The sequence below is a fragment of the Rattus norvegicus genome, chromosome 14 (assembly GCF_021556685.1).
Source record: "Rattus norvegicus strain SHRSP/BbbUtx chromosome 14, alternate assembly SHRSP_T2T, whole genome shotgun sequence".
Lineage (NCBI taxonomy): Eukaryota > Metazoa > Chordata > Mammalia > Rodentia > Muridae > Rattus > Rattus norvegicus.
The window spans coordinates 31,783,641-31,801,047 of NC_141547.1; the positions used below are offsets into that span (position 1 = coordinate 31,783,641).

The window sequence follows — 17,407 nt, forward strand, 5'->3', positions numbered from 1 at the left end:
CTCCAGGAAAATGCCACAGGCTCAAGGAAATTAGGGTCCAGTAGAAGAGAGAACCTATTTACTAAGTCACAAGCCAGGTAGAGCTGAAGGTCTGCATATGACCGGGCACAGAGAGACATCCACAGGAAAGAATCACTTCTGGGAGGGGAGGGGTCAGAGGACCTGTCATTTGCAAATGTGTTTAAGGACTGCTGAGGCCTTGAGCTGAAGATACAGAGTGAAGGGCACTGTGTGTGGATGGAGCCCAGACAGTTGCTACTGTCTCTCTCTGACATGCACCATTCAAACCATGGCTCCAGGGTTCCCAGGTAGGGCAGCATGTTAGGTCCTGGTTAAAACTCGTCCTTATGACTGCCTTTTCTGACCTCAGTTGGAGAGGATATGGCAATCCTGCAGAGATTTGAGGCCCCTGGGAAGAGGGATGCCTGGGTGGGTGGGGAAAGGGGGAGCACCTTCTCAGAGGCAGAGGGGAGGCAGAATGGGAAGAATTGTGTGTGTGTGTGTGTTTGTGAGAGAGAGACAGAGAGACAGAGAGACAGAGAGACAGAGAGGAGGGAGACTGGGAGGGGACAACATCTGGAATGTAAATAAATAAAAATAAATAAAATAAAATAATTAATAAAAAAAATCCTGTCCTTATTTGTCAGATAATCAAAACTGTGAGCTGGGGCTCTCGTAGAATGCTGACAATGGTTACAGATTAAAGAAGCAAGTCTTGAATGTGAAGCTGAAATTCTGCCTCCAGTGCTCCTTTGGGCCTGTTTTCCACCGTGGAGAGGACTTGGTGAGGCTTGTGCAGTACAGTAAATAGTACAGCCTTCTTCCTTGTTCCCCCGGAGCTCTGAACTGCAGAATTAGAGTCCTTTATTTCAAAGAACTTAACACCAGTTCTGTGGCTGTGCATATAAATAAGGTTTGGGTTTTTTTTTTTTTTCCTTCCTTTTTCCTTTGATAGGAAATGGTAGTGGAGGGGCCTCTCCTCACTCGCTTTTAGCTTTAGCTTTTTCTGTTCAGGGTCCATGTTGCTCTCCTTAGGAGCAAAACTCTGTTACCATTTGTCCTTTGTAAGCCTGAAGTGCGGGGGCCCTGGCTTTTCCGTGGGAGGGGCTTGGCATGTTTGCCCAAATGCTGAAAGGACCCTGGGATGTGAAACTTGCCAGTTTGAGCCAGTGTAGAAAAGAAGTGAACTTTCACTTATTTTAATAAGGCAAAGATTAAAATGAGTGGCATTTTAAGGATGAGGAACCCGGCATAGTTTTTCCCCCTGGTTTTAACCTCTTTAATTTCCTAGGGTTACGCCAATGCTGGAGGCCAATCAAGCAGTTGGGTTCTAAAGTTACACTAGAAGAAGGGGTTACCAAGAGGGTCAGGGGGTCCCCTCCCAAGAAGCATGTTCCTAAGGCGTCACCTCTGCTGACTGTGGGTCCCCCTTGTTTGTCTGGCAAACACCTTCTCCTCTTTCCAGAGGGCTCACATGGCACGCCCGGGAGGCCCCTTTCCTCCCCGTGAGGGCTGTTGACTTTGCCTTCTGTGATCCAGGCATTGTGCGCAGAAAACACTCTCAAATATCACTAACCACACTTTATCCTGTTATCTGTTTACATATCCGAATTCAATTTGGTGAAGTTCGGTTCACATGGCAATGCCCTCAGTATTTGCCCAAGCTAAATTCACAGGCTCCGAGGCCGGCGGGGACTCTTGGCTTTCAAGCTGCCTCCTACCGAAAGGGACAGACAAGTACATGGCTCCTTCCAGGTCTCTGCAGAAGCAGGACAGGCAGCCGCAGACAGATGGGAGGCAGCAGAGGGCACGGCACGAACCCTTAGATAGTGGGGGTCTCCTTTATATTCCCAGCCCCGGCACCGTGTCTGGTGTGTAAGCAACCCCATGCATGCCAACGGAAGGAGAGGAAGAGTGGCGGGAAGGGATACAGGAGGAAGAGAGGAGAGGACTGCCCCTCGCAAGCTCGTCACCCAGTTTTGTGGTCAAAACCACCCCAGTAGTCCACAGGTGGTATTTTGAGGCTCTCGGAAGTAACTTTTTGGAGTCGAAAGTGGGGGATTCAGTCAGATCTCATGCACGATATGGTGACATGATACTCGACTCTGGTTGACAGGGGCCAGCGAGAGCTTGCATTTAACCGTGGTCCCAGGGTCCTTGTGAAGGACCTGTCAGGAGGTCTCAGAAGAGATGTACAGGTGGCCGTCACTGACTGAACCACTAGCACATCCAACCCAAGTCTTTGGCTTTGCTGTCTTAGGACTCCTTTGCCACCAGAAAAAAAAGGATTTGCTGAATCCTGTTTACCACAGTTTCCTCCTCCTCCACCTGTGCTGTCTTCTTAGGTTACGCCTGGCAGATGGAGAGGGGACTCACATTTCAAGGCTTCACAGTCTGCCTCCCAGATCCTTTCCTGAGCAAGAGCTGCTCTCCTAAAGACGTCCCCAGGAGATGACAGTATAAAGTATGCCTCAAATTTTCATCCCCGGCCTCGGGTATCATCTAACCCCCTCGGGAGAGGACTCGGGAGAGCTTTGTTGCTAAGGCAATCTAATCTCTGACTCCTCGGCCAAAATATCAATTGCAGGTTCAGCTGCGCGATGGGGCGACATCGGAGTTCACGAAACCAGAACAATGACAGCCTAAGTCAAGGGTTAGGGGCCCAACCAGAACAATGGCAGCCTAAGTCAGGGGTTGGGGGCCCAGGTGGCTGAAGGGAGTGGGCCATACGGCAGGGGTGAAGTGAGGTAAAGCTGACTCCTCACACCTTTGCTGATTAAGTAATCTCATCCTGAAGTGCTGTTTGTCTCCTGAAGCCACTTCAGGGACGGATGCTTCCCTGAGGCGGTTTTCTTGGAGGATTCAATTAGAAACCACTGCTAGGCCCACAGCCTGTTAGCGCTCCTGAATGTGGATGAGGTCATTGAAAAACGATTTGTAATTACAAGTCAAGGGTTTGTTTGTTTGTTTGTTGTTTGTTTGTTTTAAACCAGCCAAAACGGGTCACATGCAGCATGACTCCATTTCCAGGGGTGGGGGTGGGGTGGGCACAGAGTTCCACCTGAGGTGACGGAGATTCTGCGGAATGGGTCAGAGGTAGTAAATTTATGACACAGTAAATGTACTAAATGCACTGTTGAATTTGTTCTCTTTTAAACACTTTTAAACGGGTTATTTTACTTCACTGCGGTGTGGTACTGGGGACTGAACACAGAGCCTCAAACATACTAGGTGGGCCCGCCTACTCCATCATATCCCGGTGTGGGTTTCCTTTCCTCTCCTTCGCCTCTCTCCTCCCCTTTCTCTTTTGGGGGTGGACAGGGTCTCACTAAGTCACCAAAGTTGGCCTTGAATTTATGGTGCTCCTGCCTCACCTTCCCAATTAGCTGGTATTACAGACTCCAACCGACATATCCATCTTAAACACTTTAATCGTAGAAAACAACAAAAAGCTTTAAAAACATAAATTGAGCAGGTAACTTCATGGGGTTGGGGATTTAGCTCAGTGGTAGAGCGCTTGCCTAGCAAGCGCAAGGCCCTGGGTTCGGTCCCCAGCTCCGAAAAAAAGAACCAAAAAAAAAAAAAAAAAAAAAAAACTTCATGCTACGCGAATGTTATCTGAATATTTAAAATGTACTAAAGTATTCATAACTTCTCAACCCTATCAGATTCCTGAGAATCAAGGGTAAGCCTTTATTCCCATTCCAGCGGCGGACGGATTGAGCCAGCTCGGTGCTTGCCAGAACCCGGTAGTAAAAACTCTAAAGAAATGGCTCCTGGTCTATTTGACCACGCACTGATGTGTGCGCACGTGTGTGTAGATCAGTGTGTGTCTCTGTGTTTGTGTCTACGTGTCTGTTTGTATGATTATATGTGTGTATGTATGTCTGTGTGTCTGCATGTGTTCATTTGTCTCTCTGTGTGGGGGGTGGGGCAGAGGTCCACTTTGGTTTCTGGGTGATTTTTGGAGACAGTCACTTACTGCACCATCAATTGGGCTAGAATGGCTGATCAGGAGGCCCCTGGGATCCTCCAGCCTCTGCTTCCAGCCTGAAGCTCTGATCTGGTATTGCAGGCAGGCAGGCAGGCAGCAGGCAGGCAGGCAGGCAGGCAGGAGGCAGGCAGGCAGGCAGGCAGGAGGCAGGCAGGCAGGCAGGCAGGCAGGCAGGAGACAGGCAGGCAGGAAACAGGCAGGCAGGAGACAGACAGGCAGGCAGGAGTCAGGAGTCAGGAGGCAGGCAGGCAGGAGGCAGGCAGGCAGGCAGGCAGGCAGGCAGGCAGGCAGGAGGCAGGCAGGCAGGCAGGCAGGCAGGAGACAGGCAGGCAGGCAGGCAGGAGGCAGGCAGGCAGCAGGCAGGCAGGCAGGCAGGCAGGCAGGCAGGCAGGAGACAGGCAGGCAGGCAGGCAGGCAGGCAGGCAGGAGACAGGCAGGCAGGAGACAGGCAGGCAGGCAGGAGACAGGCAGGAGACAGGCAGGCAGGCAGGAGACAGGCAGGCAGGCAGGCAGGCAGGCAGGCAGGCAGGCAGGCAGGAGGCAGGCAGGCAGGAGACAGGCAGGCAGGAGACAGGCAGGCAGGAGACAGGCAGGCAGGAGACAGGCAGGCAGGAAACAGGCAGGCAGGAGACAGACAGGCAGGCAAGAGTCAGGAGTCAGGAGGCAGGCAGGCAGGAGGCAGGCAGGCAGGCAGGCATTTTGCCTTCTGAGCCATCTCCCCAGCCCTGACTCTAATTCTTAACCAGCAGGGGCAGTCTCAAGAGCAGCATCTCTTCACCAGCAGTGGCCACGATGGCTGTAGCTCTCCTTTTGCAGGCCTCGCTCTCGAGACTGTGCCTAATATGCCACTCCTGGTATGGCCTCGCACTCACAAATGTAAGGAGGAGCTTCATGTTTAAGAGGCGCTTAAACGTGATCAAAAATAAAATGTATTAAAGGCTTCAGGATCCCCTGGTTCGAGTGTGTTGAGCGGGTGACTCAGAGGGTGGCCTGTGTGTTTGTGTGCCTGTGCATAAATTTTTTCCTGTTTCATGAGAAAAAAAAATGTGTGCCTGCACTGTGGGGATGGTACTATTTCACTAAAGATGGCTGTGATGGGCTGAACTTCAGATCCCTCTCCTAAAGATAAAGTGAGGGCTTGTCCCTTCACGCTCAGAAAACAGCCTTACTTCAAAACAGGGTTGCTGCACAAGAAACCAATTAAGAAAGAGTTGCAGCCGAGTAGGGCGGGCCTTGGATCCAATGTCTGGTGTGTCCTTGTAAGAAAGAGGGGGATGGCCGCCTTTGAAGACAAGTTCAATAGGGATGCCATGTGGAGACGTCCACAGAAATGGTTCCCCATGACAGGGGCAGAAATTGGAGTGCTACAGCTACAAGCTGAGGACTGCGAAAGCTTGCTACAAACCACCACAAGCTAGGAAGTGAGAAGGAAGGAATTCCCCACTGAGAGTCTGCTGGGAGCATGGCCCTAACTAGAGGTTGGCTTGATAACGCGACAGAACTGGAAGGTTTCTGTTGTTCTCGGCCACTGAGTCTTGTCGCTTTGTTACAGCATCCCCCAGAAAACCAGTATGGTGATGGGGTCTAATTTACTTACTTAGTGTGCATGCATGGCTGTGTGTTTCTTAACTGTGAAGGAAATACACTTAGAATTCCGAGTCCCGGAGATAAGAGCAGAGAAGCTGATAATTTGGCTATGTTTGAACATGTGCCTCAGAGTTCATGTGCTAGAAGCTTAGTTTTGAGGGGAATAGCGCTGAAGAAGTGGGACCCCCCTTGTCACAACGGCTGTGCCTTGAGGATGGACAGATGGTATTACAGTGTGGCTTATTGTGAGTGAGCTTGAGTTTGGCCTTTTCTTGCTTCCCAGGCTTGTGCTGTCGCCTTTCTCCTTCCATGGTATGAGACAAGGCTCTTACCGAAGCCAGCGGCACGTGCCTGGACCTTGCAGCCTCCAGAGCCATGAGCTGAGTAAGCCTGTGTCTTGTTTGGTTTTTGTTTTATAAATGACCCAGGCCCGTTTATTCTGTTGCACAGGTAGAGTTGGGGCGAAGGCAGGATCTAAACCATGGGAATGTATTTATCTTCTTTGGACCTGACCTAGCCTCCCCACGCTCTCTTCCCGTTACCATTCAGCCGGTCTCAGCACATTGGCTCTTGGCTATGCCTGTGGCATGCAAGCTCTGTTCCTTCCTTTCAGTCTTGTATTGCTGTTTCCTCTGCTTAGAACCTGATGCCTTCAGAGTTCCCGACCCCGAGGAGAAATGCTATGACAGGTGTAACAACTCTCTGACCAGGCACGGGGGTGTTTAAATACACGACACACACCATAAGGAACGCTGACGGCTGTCTTCTTTGACCTTAGCTTCCATCCCTTCCCTCAGCTTATCCGAGGTCAAGAGAGCAGAATGACTCTGTTAGAGAGGGAGGCAGGTGGGGACCGTCTCCCAGACCCAGCGCTCAGAAGGTGAGGACTGGGTACTGAATCACAGAGCCGTGTTCTATGATCCAAAATCACCAAGAGACAGAAGGCGCCTTCCTACGGCACAGGATGGTATAATTGCAAAAGGCCAATAAAAACAATAGTGACACACATTTGTATTATATACATCCTCCTACTTACAAAGACTTCCTACATTTGTTGATTTAATCAAAGAGCTGGCATTCAGCAAATATCAGCACCTTGTGCAGACTCAGCTGCTAAGTAGGAGAGCAGGGAACCTACTCTAGAAGGCACCCTGTCCATTTTACAGTCCAGTGAGTTCTCTCTCTCTCTCTCTCTCTCTCTCTCTCTCTCTCTCTCCCTCCCTCCCTCCTTCTCTCTCTCTCCCTCCCTCCCTCCCTCCCTCCCTCCCTCCCTCCCTCCCTCCCTCCCTCCCTCCCTCTCTTCCCCCCCACCCCCCGCTCCAGTATCTTCTCCACAAGCAGTCCCAGGTAGTGCTCTAAGCAGGGGACTTACTGTTATGAACGGACGCAACTCCTATTGTTACTGGACAAATCACCACCAAACTTTTCTTCTTATAAAAAGGCGGCCCCACCCTCGGGGATGTGCGTCAGGAACCAGGGTGCAACACCGAGACAGCCTGGGAATCACAGCTCTTGGGAACTGTGGAGAAAAGAGCAAACAGAAGGCACATTCTAGGTCATCCATCGTCGCCTCAGAAGCCATTAACATGGTTCTCTTCTCTGTTTCCTGACCAAAGTCAGTGAAAAGAGGTGGCCTTTGCTTGCTTGCTTTGCAAGACTTTCAGTTAGGTTCAGGCAGTACTGTGTTTCTGCTTCTCCTACATGTTAGTGTATGGATTTTAGCGCATTTATGAAAATGTTCCTGTTTCTAAGGGGACCAAAAGAACCACGCGGTGGGCTGTTGGGGCTTTCGTATTCCTATACGCGCAGTTTTACATTTCCACTTCCTGGGAGATTAGCTACAATTGGAGAAGCCAGAGGGGAGGGTGACGGTGGACCTGAGCCCCCGGGGAGGACATCTTTTCACTCAAATCCCAATCAGATTTAACCAGGTTAACCTTTCCTGTGGATAGGACACGCACCCACCCCTGCCTGGGTACAAGCCGTGACGCATAGTGGTGGGTTTTAACTGGGAACTGAGAGGGACCTGTGGAGGAGGAAAGCTCAGTGTTGATGCAGTTCTTTGCAAACCCAGTGACACAGGACAAGAAACCACTCCAGATGAGCAGGTAGAATTGCCTGCGTAGAGGAGGACTCTTAGCTCCTGGCCATGAAGGGTTAACTCGTATCAGACTAACTTCTGACCGAACGCAATTAGACACTCAGGTACAAATCATCTCAAAATGTGTTTAAACAAATGGGGAGAGCTGAGAGTATGGTGGTGTATGTAATCTTGTTATACAAGAGTGCACACACGCACAGAGACACACAGATACACACACATACACAAATAAACACAGACATACACATGGACACAGAGATACACATACACAGTCACACACAGACACACATACACACACAGACACACATGGTCATACACACGCAGACACAGACAGACAGACAGACACACAGAGACAGACACACAGAGACAGACACACAGACACACATACAGACACACACACAGAAACATGATCATACACACACAGACACAGACAGACAGACACACACAGAGAGACAGACACACAGACACACACACAGGTACACATACAGACACACACAGGCACACAGACACACACACACAGACACACACACACACAGCACTGACAGGTTAATGGAGCTCTTGATAGTTCCGTGGTGCTTGGGAATGACAGCCATAGTTCAGAAGCTGTCACTGCCACTGAGAGAGTGCTGGTAAAAAACAATCAGTCAAACAAACAAACACACGGCTCAAAGAAAGACCCAAAAAGTACCCACTAGGCCTTATGTCACTGTGGTGCCCAGACTCTGACAACATGATTGTCAGAAGCCAGAGGAAAGGGCCTTGGGAGAAAACAAAACTGAAACCCCACAGAAACCATCTACAGTTTCTAGGATGTTTTATGCATAAAGTACTTCATTCAGTCAGCAATGATGAAGCAAGGGGCTGGAGACATGGCTCAGTAGTTAAGAGCATTGCTCCTCTAGAGGACCTGAGTTCTATTCCCAGCACCACATGGAGGCTCACCATCCATAACTTGGGTCTCAAGGGATCTGGTGCCCTCTTCTGGCCTCTTTGGGCACTTCACGCAAATTTGCACAGGCTAATGCTCATACATACAAAATAAACAAGCAAACCAACAACGGAGAGACAATACCAGGATATGGAGTTATAAAAAGAAGGAGGAGATAAAGGAGGGAAGGGATCAAGGAGAAAGAGGAGGAAGAGGAGGAGGAGGAAGCAGCAGCAGCAAGACAAACTCTGGCATGATCCAGAGATGAGGATGTGGTCTTTAAAGAAGCTATGATTGACACATTCCAATTTATAAAGCTTGTAAAAGACTGTAACACACACCACTTAGCAGCCTACAATACAAGCAAAATAAATAAATAAATAAATAAATAAATAAATAAATAAATAAATAAATAAATAAATAAATAAATGGGGGGCAAAGCAAACTCAGTAGGGTCCAAAGGCCACAGTGACACTAACTCTTAGCCAGCTGTGCAGTGGTACTGTACCTCAGGATTGTGACCGCATAGTTCTTCAAGGCACACGTCAGCACTTACAGACATTAACACAGATAGTTCATAAAGTGAGTCTAAAGAACTTTCAACCGATGGAAATAAATCAGAGTGCTATTAAAATGAATTATTATGAAATAATTAAAGATTACTAGGTTATAAAAAAACATGGCTGTTTTTCAAAGTTGAGGTAAGATTTACATGCAGTGAAAAGTGCTGCTATAGGGTAGCACATCTGATACATTATTGTTTTGGAGACGGGGGTCTCACCACGTGACCCCCCTCAACTTGCTATGTGAACCCATATGGCCTGATCTTACAGAGATCTGCCTGCTGTCATTTTCAGAGCTGTGGGACTAAAAATGTACACCATTATACTGGCTCATTTAGGTACGTTTCTGATAAAGGGCCCAACTCTAGGATCCTCAAGAGAAGAAAGAACACATCTGTACTTACAGAAAGTTCCCTCACGACCCTGTCAGTTAACTCTATGCCGCCCCTGGGAATACAGTCATTCCCATGAGCACAGTCAGTTCTTCCTAAGCTTCAGGGAAGAGGCAAGCACAGGGTACCCTTTGTGTCTGCCTGGCCTAACACACCCAGGACACTGTCTCTGAGTTGCCTGTACTGTTGTTGCGATAAAATTAAAAAATCGCGCATGCTTGGGGCTAGCAAGAAGTGGGCTAGCGTGATGTGGGGCTACCCTAACACCACCCGCCCTCGGAGGAATGAGATGGCAACAGGTGTGGCAACAACCAGTCAAGGGGACAGTGTGTGAAAGTGGTTGACAGAGAAACAGGAGGAGAACGCAGATCAGCGCGGAGTGGCAACTCGCGGGACCAGGACGAAATTTTACCACAACATACTGTTAAGTGTATCTAGAAGTTTGATCTTTTTTATTGCTGGTAAATATTCCTTTCATGAAAACACCACATTTGTAATATCTTCTCCTGTGATTGGATGTTTGTTTTTATCTGGCGCTAATTCAGATAAAGCGGTTCCATTTCTCTATCAGCTTTTTGCAAATATGTATTTCGATTTCTCTTGGGGAAAAATGCCTTATCCTAGCAGTGGAATCACCAGGTTTTAGGTCGATGGGTGTTTAACTCTAAGAAATGGCCAGATATCTTTGCAGTGTGGCTATCCCATACTGCATGCCCATCGATAACACGACAGCTCTGGTTTACACTGCCTCAAGAATGTTTCCATGTTACCGGCTTCTGACGTATCACTGTGACACCTTAACTGTGTAGCAAAAAGACAAACAATCCAACTTTCTAAATGGGCGGAGGACTTCAACAGACAGAGCTCCGAAGACAAGCTGCCCCGTGTACACGTGGAAGGACCATTAATGTGTAGCACCATTATTCTTGGCAAACCTGAATACACCATGACGCTCACAGCCTCGAGGATGGCCACCATGAGAAGCATGGAAAATGTGTGTGTGTATGTGCGTGTGTGTGTATGTGTGTGTGTGTGTGTGTGTGTGTGTGTGTGTGTATGTATACACAATTGAAATGAATTTCAAATTTAGTATTTCAATTTTCAATTTCTTTTTTCTTTCTTTTTCTTTTGTTTGATTTTTGAGACAAGGTTTCTCTGTCTATCCCTGGCTGTCCTGGAACTTGCTCTGTAGACCAGGCTAGCACAAAATTCAGAGAGCCACCTGCTTCTGCCTCCCAAGTGCTGGGATTAAGGTATGTGCCACCACTGCCTGGCTTGAAATTTCAAATATATATATATATATATATATATATTTTTTTTTTGAGGGGGTTGGGGATTTAGCTCAGTGGTAGAGCGCTTGCCTAGCAAGCTCAAGGCCCTGGGTTTGGTCCTCAACTCCGGGAAAAAAAAGAAAAAAAATAAATTTTTTTGAGACAGTCTCATTTTATAGCCCTGGCTGTGCTGGAACTCACCATGTAGACCAGACTGACCTTGAAAACACAAAGATTCACCTGCCTCTGTCTCCTGAGTGCTGCGATTGGAGGTGTGTGCCTGACTAAGTAAGATTTTTACTTGTATCTTTTTTGTTTTTGCAAATTATTACAAACTTTAACATGCAGGCAAATTCACACATGACATTTGACTATACTACTAAAGTATGTTTTAAAAGGTTCAACTCGATTTTTTTCTTAAACTTTTTGCCATTTAGACAAAATAGAACTCAGGAAGCCTCAGAGAAGTTCCCTAGTGTGAGCATCCTGACAAGCACCAAGGTGTTAGGAGGACAAAGCAGATGTCCACTTACTGTCAAGAAAGCAATCACAAACGTCCTCTGGTGGGAACTTCCTTCTGGGATCCCATGTCTGTTCACGCCCCTTCTCATACCCACAGGGGCAGCTTAGAAGAATGCTTAAGACAGTTTGTGGTTCAAGAATGGAAGCCAGGCAAGGTGGTCCAGGTTGGGCATGGTGACCTGTAATACCAGCTACAAAGGATGCGGCGAAAGGGTGATACAGATGCCAGAAAGAACACAGAAATCCTGCCCTCTATTCCAGCCATCCCAAGCAGAACAGCTGGGAAGAGGCAGATGTGAAAGATCCCCTGAGAGCTATGTGGGTGAAGGCCTGGTTTGGCTCCAGAGGAAGTTCAAGGCTAGCCCAGGTAACAGTGAGACCCTGTTTCAAAATTAATAATGATAAAATAATATTTAGTGTGTATGTATCTCTCTCTCTCACACACACACACACACACACACACACACACACACACACACACACACACACAGAGCTGGGGCATAGCTCAGTGAAAGGGCACTTGTCTAGCACATGTGAGACTCTGGGTTCAGCCCCTAGTAACCAGCCAATCCTAACCAACCCCCTATGTCAAAGGAGAAGGTGAATGTGTATGAGTGAAGAAGCTCGGTGACAATGCCACAAACTTAATAAAAAGAAACTAATGAATATATCTCGGTAGTTTTTCCAAAATCGAACACAAAGTCAGTTAAAAAAGAAGCAACACATTAGCTGATAGGAGCAAACAGCAAAAGGAAGAAAAAAAAACAAACAAACAAAAACCAAAACAAGAAATCTGAACAGGATGGCTGGAGGAGACCGCCCCGGAAGGCGGTGGAAAGCAAACTGCACCACCCCCTGCCACAGGACAGACCATCCCATGGAGAATCAGGACACTCAGGAAGCCCAGTGTGAGGCCACATCTACAGGATTCATTTCCTCCTACAAGCCAGGATACCTGTGACCTGGCAGAGTGTAACAGATACGGGGAAGCTACTCGGAGCTCTCTGCCCGGGAGCGGAGACTGCATGGCCTGTTAATTCTGGTCAGGTAGAATGGTAGAATGAGGTTTTCTCCCACAGGACCTCAGCTAGACAGGCGTGGTCCCTTTAAACAGCCTTCTCAGCCCACTCTTGATGGTTTGGTTGTGAGCGGGCCATTTTAACAGCTGAAGCATCTCTCCAGCCCTCACCGCCTTTTCATTAGCAACAGGTGACACTTGTGGGTTTTGGTGACTCTCAGTGGACAACATGACCTGAAAAGTGATACTTTCCTCCTTTTCCTCTCCTACACACAGCAGGGCACAGCAGGAATGGTCTGGACTTCAGGTCAGGAAACCCTTATTGTAGTCTTTCCTAGATATGAAATTACATTGGGAAGTGGGGCACTAATGGTTTCCTTCCTGTCCTCCTCTACCTTCACGCACCATTTCAAATACAGACATTCCGATTCATCCCCTGCCTTTCTGGAAAAAGGCACACACACCCCGCCCAGAGCTGTGCGTGTGGCTATAGGATAAAACATGGTCACTGGTCACACCCCCTCTCCCATCACCTTATCAGAGGAGGCAGGCTCCTATCTTTCCTTCGTAGAGAAAATACATCTTAATCAGTTGGGATAATGTGTAAGACTCCTGCTATTATTCGTTTTTATTTAACTTTCTCTTTTCATGGTTAAATTTTAGAGGCAAGTCACGAATGCCTGCCAGCTCCATCACCCATGCCTGCCAGCTCCATCACCCATGCCTGCCAGCTCCATCATCTCCTGTCAGCTCCATCACCCATGCCTGCCAGCTCCATCATCTCCTGTCAGCTCCATCACCCATGCCTGCCAGCTCCATCATCTCCTGTCAGCTCCATCACCCATGCCTGCCAGCTCCATCATCTCCTGTCAGCTCCATCACCCATGCCTGCCAGTTCCATCCATCATCCATGCCTGCCAGCTCCACCATCCATGTCTGCCAGCTCCATCACCCATGCCAGTTCCATCACCCATGCCTGCCAGCTCCATCACCCATGCCTGCCAGCTCCATCCATCATCCATGCCTGCCAGCTCCATCACCCATGTCTGCCAGCTCCATCACCCATGCCAGTTCCAGCACCCATGCCTGCCAGCTCCATCACCCATGCCTGCCAGCTCCATCACCCATGCCTGCCAGCTCCATCACCCATGCCTGCCAGCTCCATCACCCATGCCTGCCAGCTCCATCATCTCCTGTCAGCTCCATCACCTATGCCTGCCAGCTCCATCATCTAACCCTGCCAGCTCCACCATCCATGCCTGCTATCCCACCATCTCATCACTGTTCTCCTAACTCCCCGAATGACTGCTCACCAGTCTGCTCACTTTCCACTTTCAAAAGACACTTCAACAGTCTGAGTTCCAAGTAAAACTCCTGCTCAGTTTGCATTTAACAACTCACAGTCCTCCTACCATAATACAGGATGCTGCTAACCGAGGTCACTATAGACTTTCTTCCTTTCTCTCCCTTGGTTCTGTGTCCTCCTGGCTGTACTGAGCCCTCCAAACACTCCTCTGCACTGACAAGTCTTCAAAGGTAACGCCTGTTCCTTACCAGCTATAACGACAGTGTGGCTGTTCAAACACTAATGTCCGCCATTACCGTTTTATGCTCTATGGTTCTCCATGTCTGGTTGTTTGGGTTTATGGTCTGTGTGTTGCTTACTTTGACTTTCTTTGAGTTGTTATCTCTGTCACTCCCTAATGCAGACATTGCCTGACTAGGCTGCAGTACCCTGTGATTCAGCAAATTAATTCAGCACATCCTGTTTGCATTAAGTTACTCTGTTTCTACAAAACATGCAATTACTTCTGGTTACTCACACAGTAAGTTTCTGAGTGTGGCATCCCAGGCTGCACAGACTGACCCCACCGTACGTCACTAAGCTTGCCCCCATGCCCAACACTTACCAACCCCCTAAACAAATGATCTATGCTGGACCCATCAATGTCTTGTCTGTCACACAAGAATATCCAGGATGAGTCTCTACCCTAAGCTCCTCTCCTCTCCCTGCTGCCGACATCACCTCTTCTTCCTCTTTTCTTCCTCTCTCTCTCCTCTTTTCTCTACCCCTATCTTTCCATTGCTTGCAGTGCAGGAGGAGTTAAACGCAGGCTATGCCCTTACGGAAGCTAGACAAATACTCTTCTATGAAAATACATGCCCAGTCCCAGTTCCTATTATTTCTCATACAGCATAGGGGTTTTTTTCTGGGTTTTCCTGAGACCTTCACTTGACACCCACTGCCCCTGTGACTCATGATCCCACTCCCACAGAGTAACAGCACCCAAACCGGTCGGGACCACAACTATCACTCCAACCAAACCAGAAAGCACATGATGTGCAGGGAACAGAAGGACAGGAAAGGAAGGGTCCTTTGTGCCTGTGTTGGTGGCATCAAGATGCTACTCCATTACAGAGGGCAAAGGGGAGGAGGAGGAAGGACAAAGGAAGAGTTTTGTTCTGTGGCTCAGTGAAAGTCCACTGAACCAGTGCCATTGTTTTTGGTAAAGTAGCCATTGTTTTTGGTAAAGTAGCACGGCAGATAAATACCTTGGTGGATGTTTGAATTGCAGATGAGTTAGTCATCTGCTTTATTTCCAACTTCTAGAAGGTCAGCGTCCACAAGCACATCTCAGCGGGTAACTGCACCTCCACTGACTGGGGAGTAAGCACCTATTAACTTACTATATCCTTGAGGTCACATCTGGGGCTCAGACCTGAAGGCTGAGGCCTGATGAAGAATCTAGAACCTGTTTACCAGGCAGAGAAGGCAGCCTTTGAGAAGACCTCCGGGGCCCTTTCCTTTGAGACTATGGTTCCCCCGTCCCAAGGCTCCCAGTCAGATGGTAACAATTACCGATGCTTCAGACACAGCAAAGACAGCCACTCCCAAACCTGTAACTGAAGCCCATTTCATTCTCTGCTCTGTCCCTCCGCTTTGTTTTAGAACTGCTTCATGGCTCACCTCAGCTGTACTCTCCTATATTGGGACTTCAGAAGATTGAGAGATTCTCTCCTGGTTTAGCTACAAAGAGAAATTCCATATTCACCTGCTCCCGAACAGTAGAAATACATTCCCACCACACATGCCTAGCCCCTGATGGCTCATTGTCATTTTGGGAACTGCAGAATAAACCGATTGGCTTTCAGTTTCACCAAGACAGCTGTTCACAAGCGCATCTTGGGCGAGAAGCCTATCTCCCTGATACTAGGCTGAAGAATAAGCTATTCATCAGCTAGGAAAGCCTGCAGCCCCAGTGATCCTCTTCGTCTCTGTGTGTTGGATTGCAGTCAGTTGCTGAAGTTCTACAGTGGGCTCTGTACAAACCATCTCATCCCCTGCACCACTGCAGTAGTAGAAAAGGTACCCAACCCTCTCTGTATTCCTGAATCCCTTGATCTAAAAGGTGTCCTGGGAACCGACCAATCTGAGTATCAGCAGTGTCCTCAACTCTTCCTCTTCCCCTTGACAAAACGTTCACATTTAGATTTAGTAATCTCACTTTTGAATAGAAATTCAAAGGATTTTTTAAAAAAGATTTATTTATTTACTATATATAAGTACACTGGAGCTGTCCTCAGACACACCAGAAGAGGGCATCAGATCTCATTACAGATGGTTGTGAGCCACCATGTGGTTGCTGGGAATTGAACCCAGGTCCTCTGGAAGAGCAGTCAGTGCTCCCAACCACTGAGCCATCTCTCCAGCCCCAGTGTTCAGAGTTTTAAATCACTAAACAAAGAGATTTCTGTACTTGCACGTGTAGTGCTGTCTATTCCCACTAGCCACGTTACAGGGAACCTGAGGGTCCAGCAACACATGTGTGATAGCTATGCAGGAGAATTCTATTCAGCCTCAAGGAAGAAAGACAGCCATCCTTTATTGCAATAGGGCTGAACTTTAGGGCGTTGTGTCAAGTCAGATACACTAGGCACAGAAAGCTAAGTCCCACATCTGCTTTCTCATCATGAGCAGGACATAAAGTGACAGCAGAACAGAAGTAGAGAGAAGAATGGGAACTGTGGAAACTGGGGGATGCAGAGACGTGGGTGTGCTGGTATGCTGGTTAGTGTTTGTCAATGCAAGACAATGTACAGTCATCTGTGAAGACAGACACTCAGTTGAGAAAATGCCCCCATCAGACTGACCTTTAGGCCTTAATGATTGATGTGGTGGGGGCAGGGCAGCCCCAACGTCCACATATAAGAAAATGCCTATGGAAAACAAATGGGTAGATTGGTTACAGGAGAAGAAGAAGAAGAGGAGGAGGAGGAGGAGGAGGGAGTTCAGGGGAAGGGGGAGGAGAGGGGAGGAGGGGGAGGTGAGAGGGGGAGGGGGAGGAGGGAGAGGAAGAAGAGGAAGAGGGGGAGAAGGAGGGGGAAGAGAGGGAAGAGGGGGGAGGGGAGGGGGATGGGGAGGAGGTAGAAGTGGAGGAGGAGGAAGAGGAAGAGAAGGAGGAAGAGGAGAAGAAGAAGGAGAGCGAGAAGGGGGGAGGATCTGGCTTTTGAACTTTTAACACTTGTATCTATTTATGGATATCAGATTGATTTATTTACTTATTCCCTTTGGGACTTCTGAAGAGCAAGCATCAATTTAACATTAAAAATGGCATTCATCTGAGTAAATCAAAATGTCTCACACAAACTATCTCATTAATCGTCCATGGTATTAGAGGGACGGCATTTTTCATCAACATCTACAGTCTTATTAAAAGGGCATCATTGTCTGAGGTCAAACGTTCTATCCACAGTCACATGATCTTTGTCGCCCTGGAACTTCTTGTAGGCAGAAAGTTGTTTACTTCACCTATCTGAAGCAGAAAAGGATACTTTTGAGGCACCAATATGGTGGCTCAATAGGGCGCTTAACAGGGTAGAGCTGTCGAGTTGCAGTCCATTGCTCAAATCCTGCCCTCAGCCTCATTTTGCAAATAGAGTTTTATTGAAAGGCAGCCTCGACCACTCATTAAAGCACTGCCTTACCACTTCTGCTGCAAGGTGGCAAAACTGAGTACTTACGTTAGGCCA

General features: G+C 48.2%; 1 protein-coding gene across 9 annotated transcripts in view; it reads right to left on the reverse strand.

The window, feature by feature from the left end:
- Positions 1-17,407, reverse strand: part of Cracd (capping protein inhibiting regulator of actin dynamics) — a 235,361-nt gene that overhangs the window by 116,535 nt on the left and 101,419 nt on the right. For all 9 annotated transcript variants that reach the window (NM_001427853.1, XM_087582457.1, XM_087582458.1 and 6 more), the window contains 1 exon segment: positions 6,954-7,100. The gene's annotated coding sequence lies outside the window, so the exon portion shown is untranslated.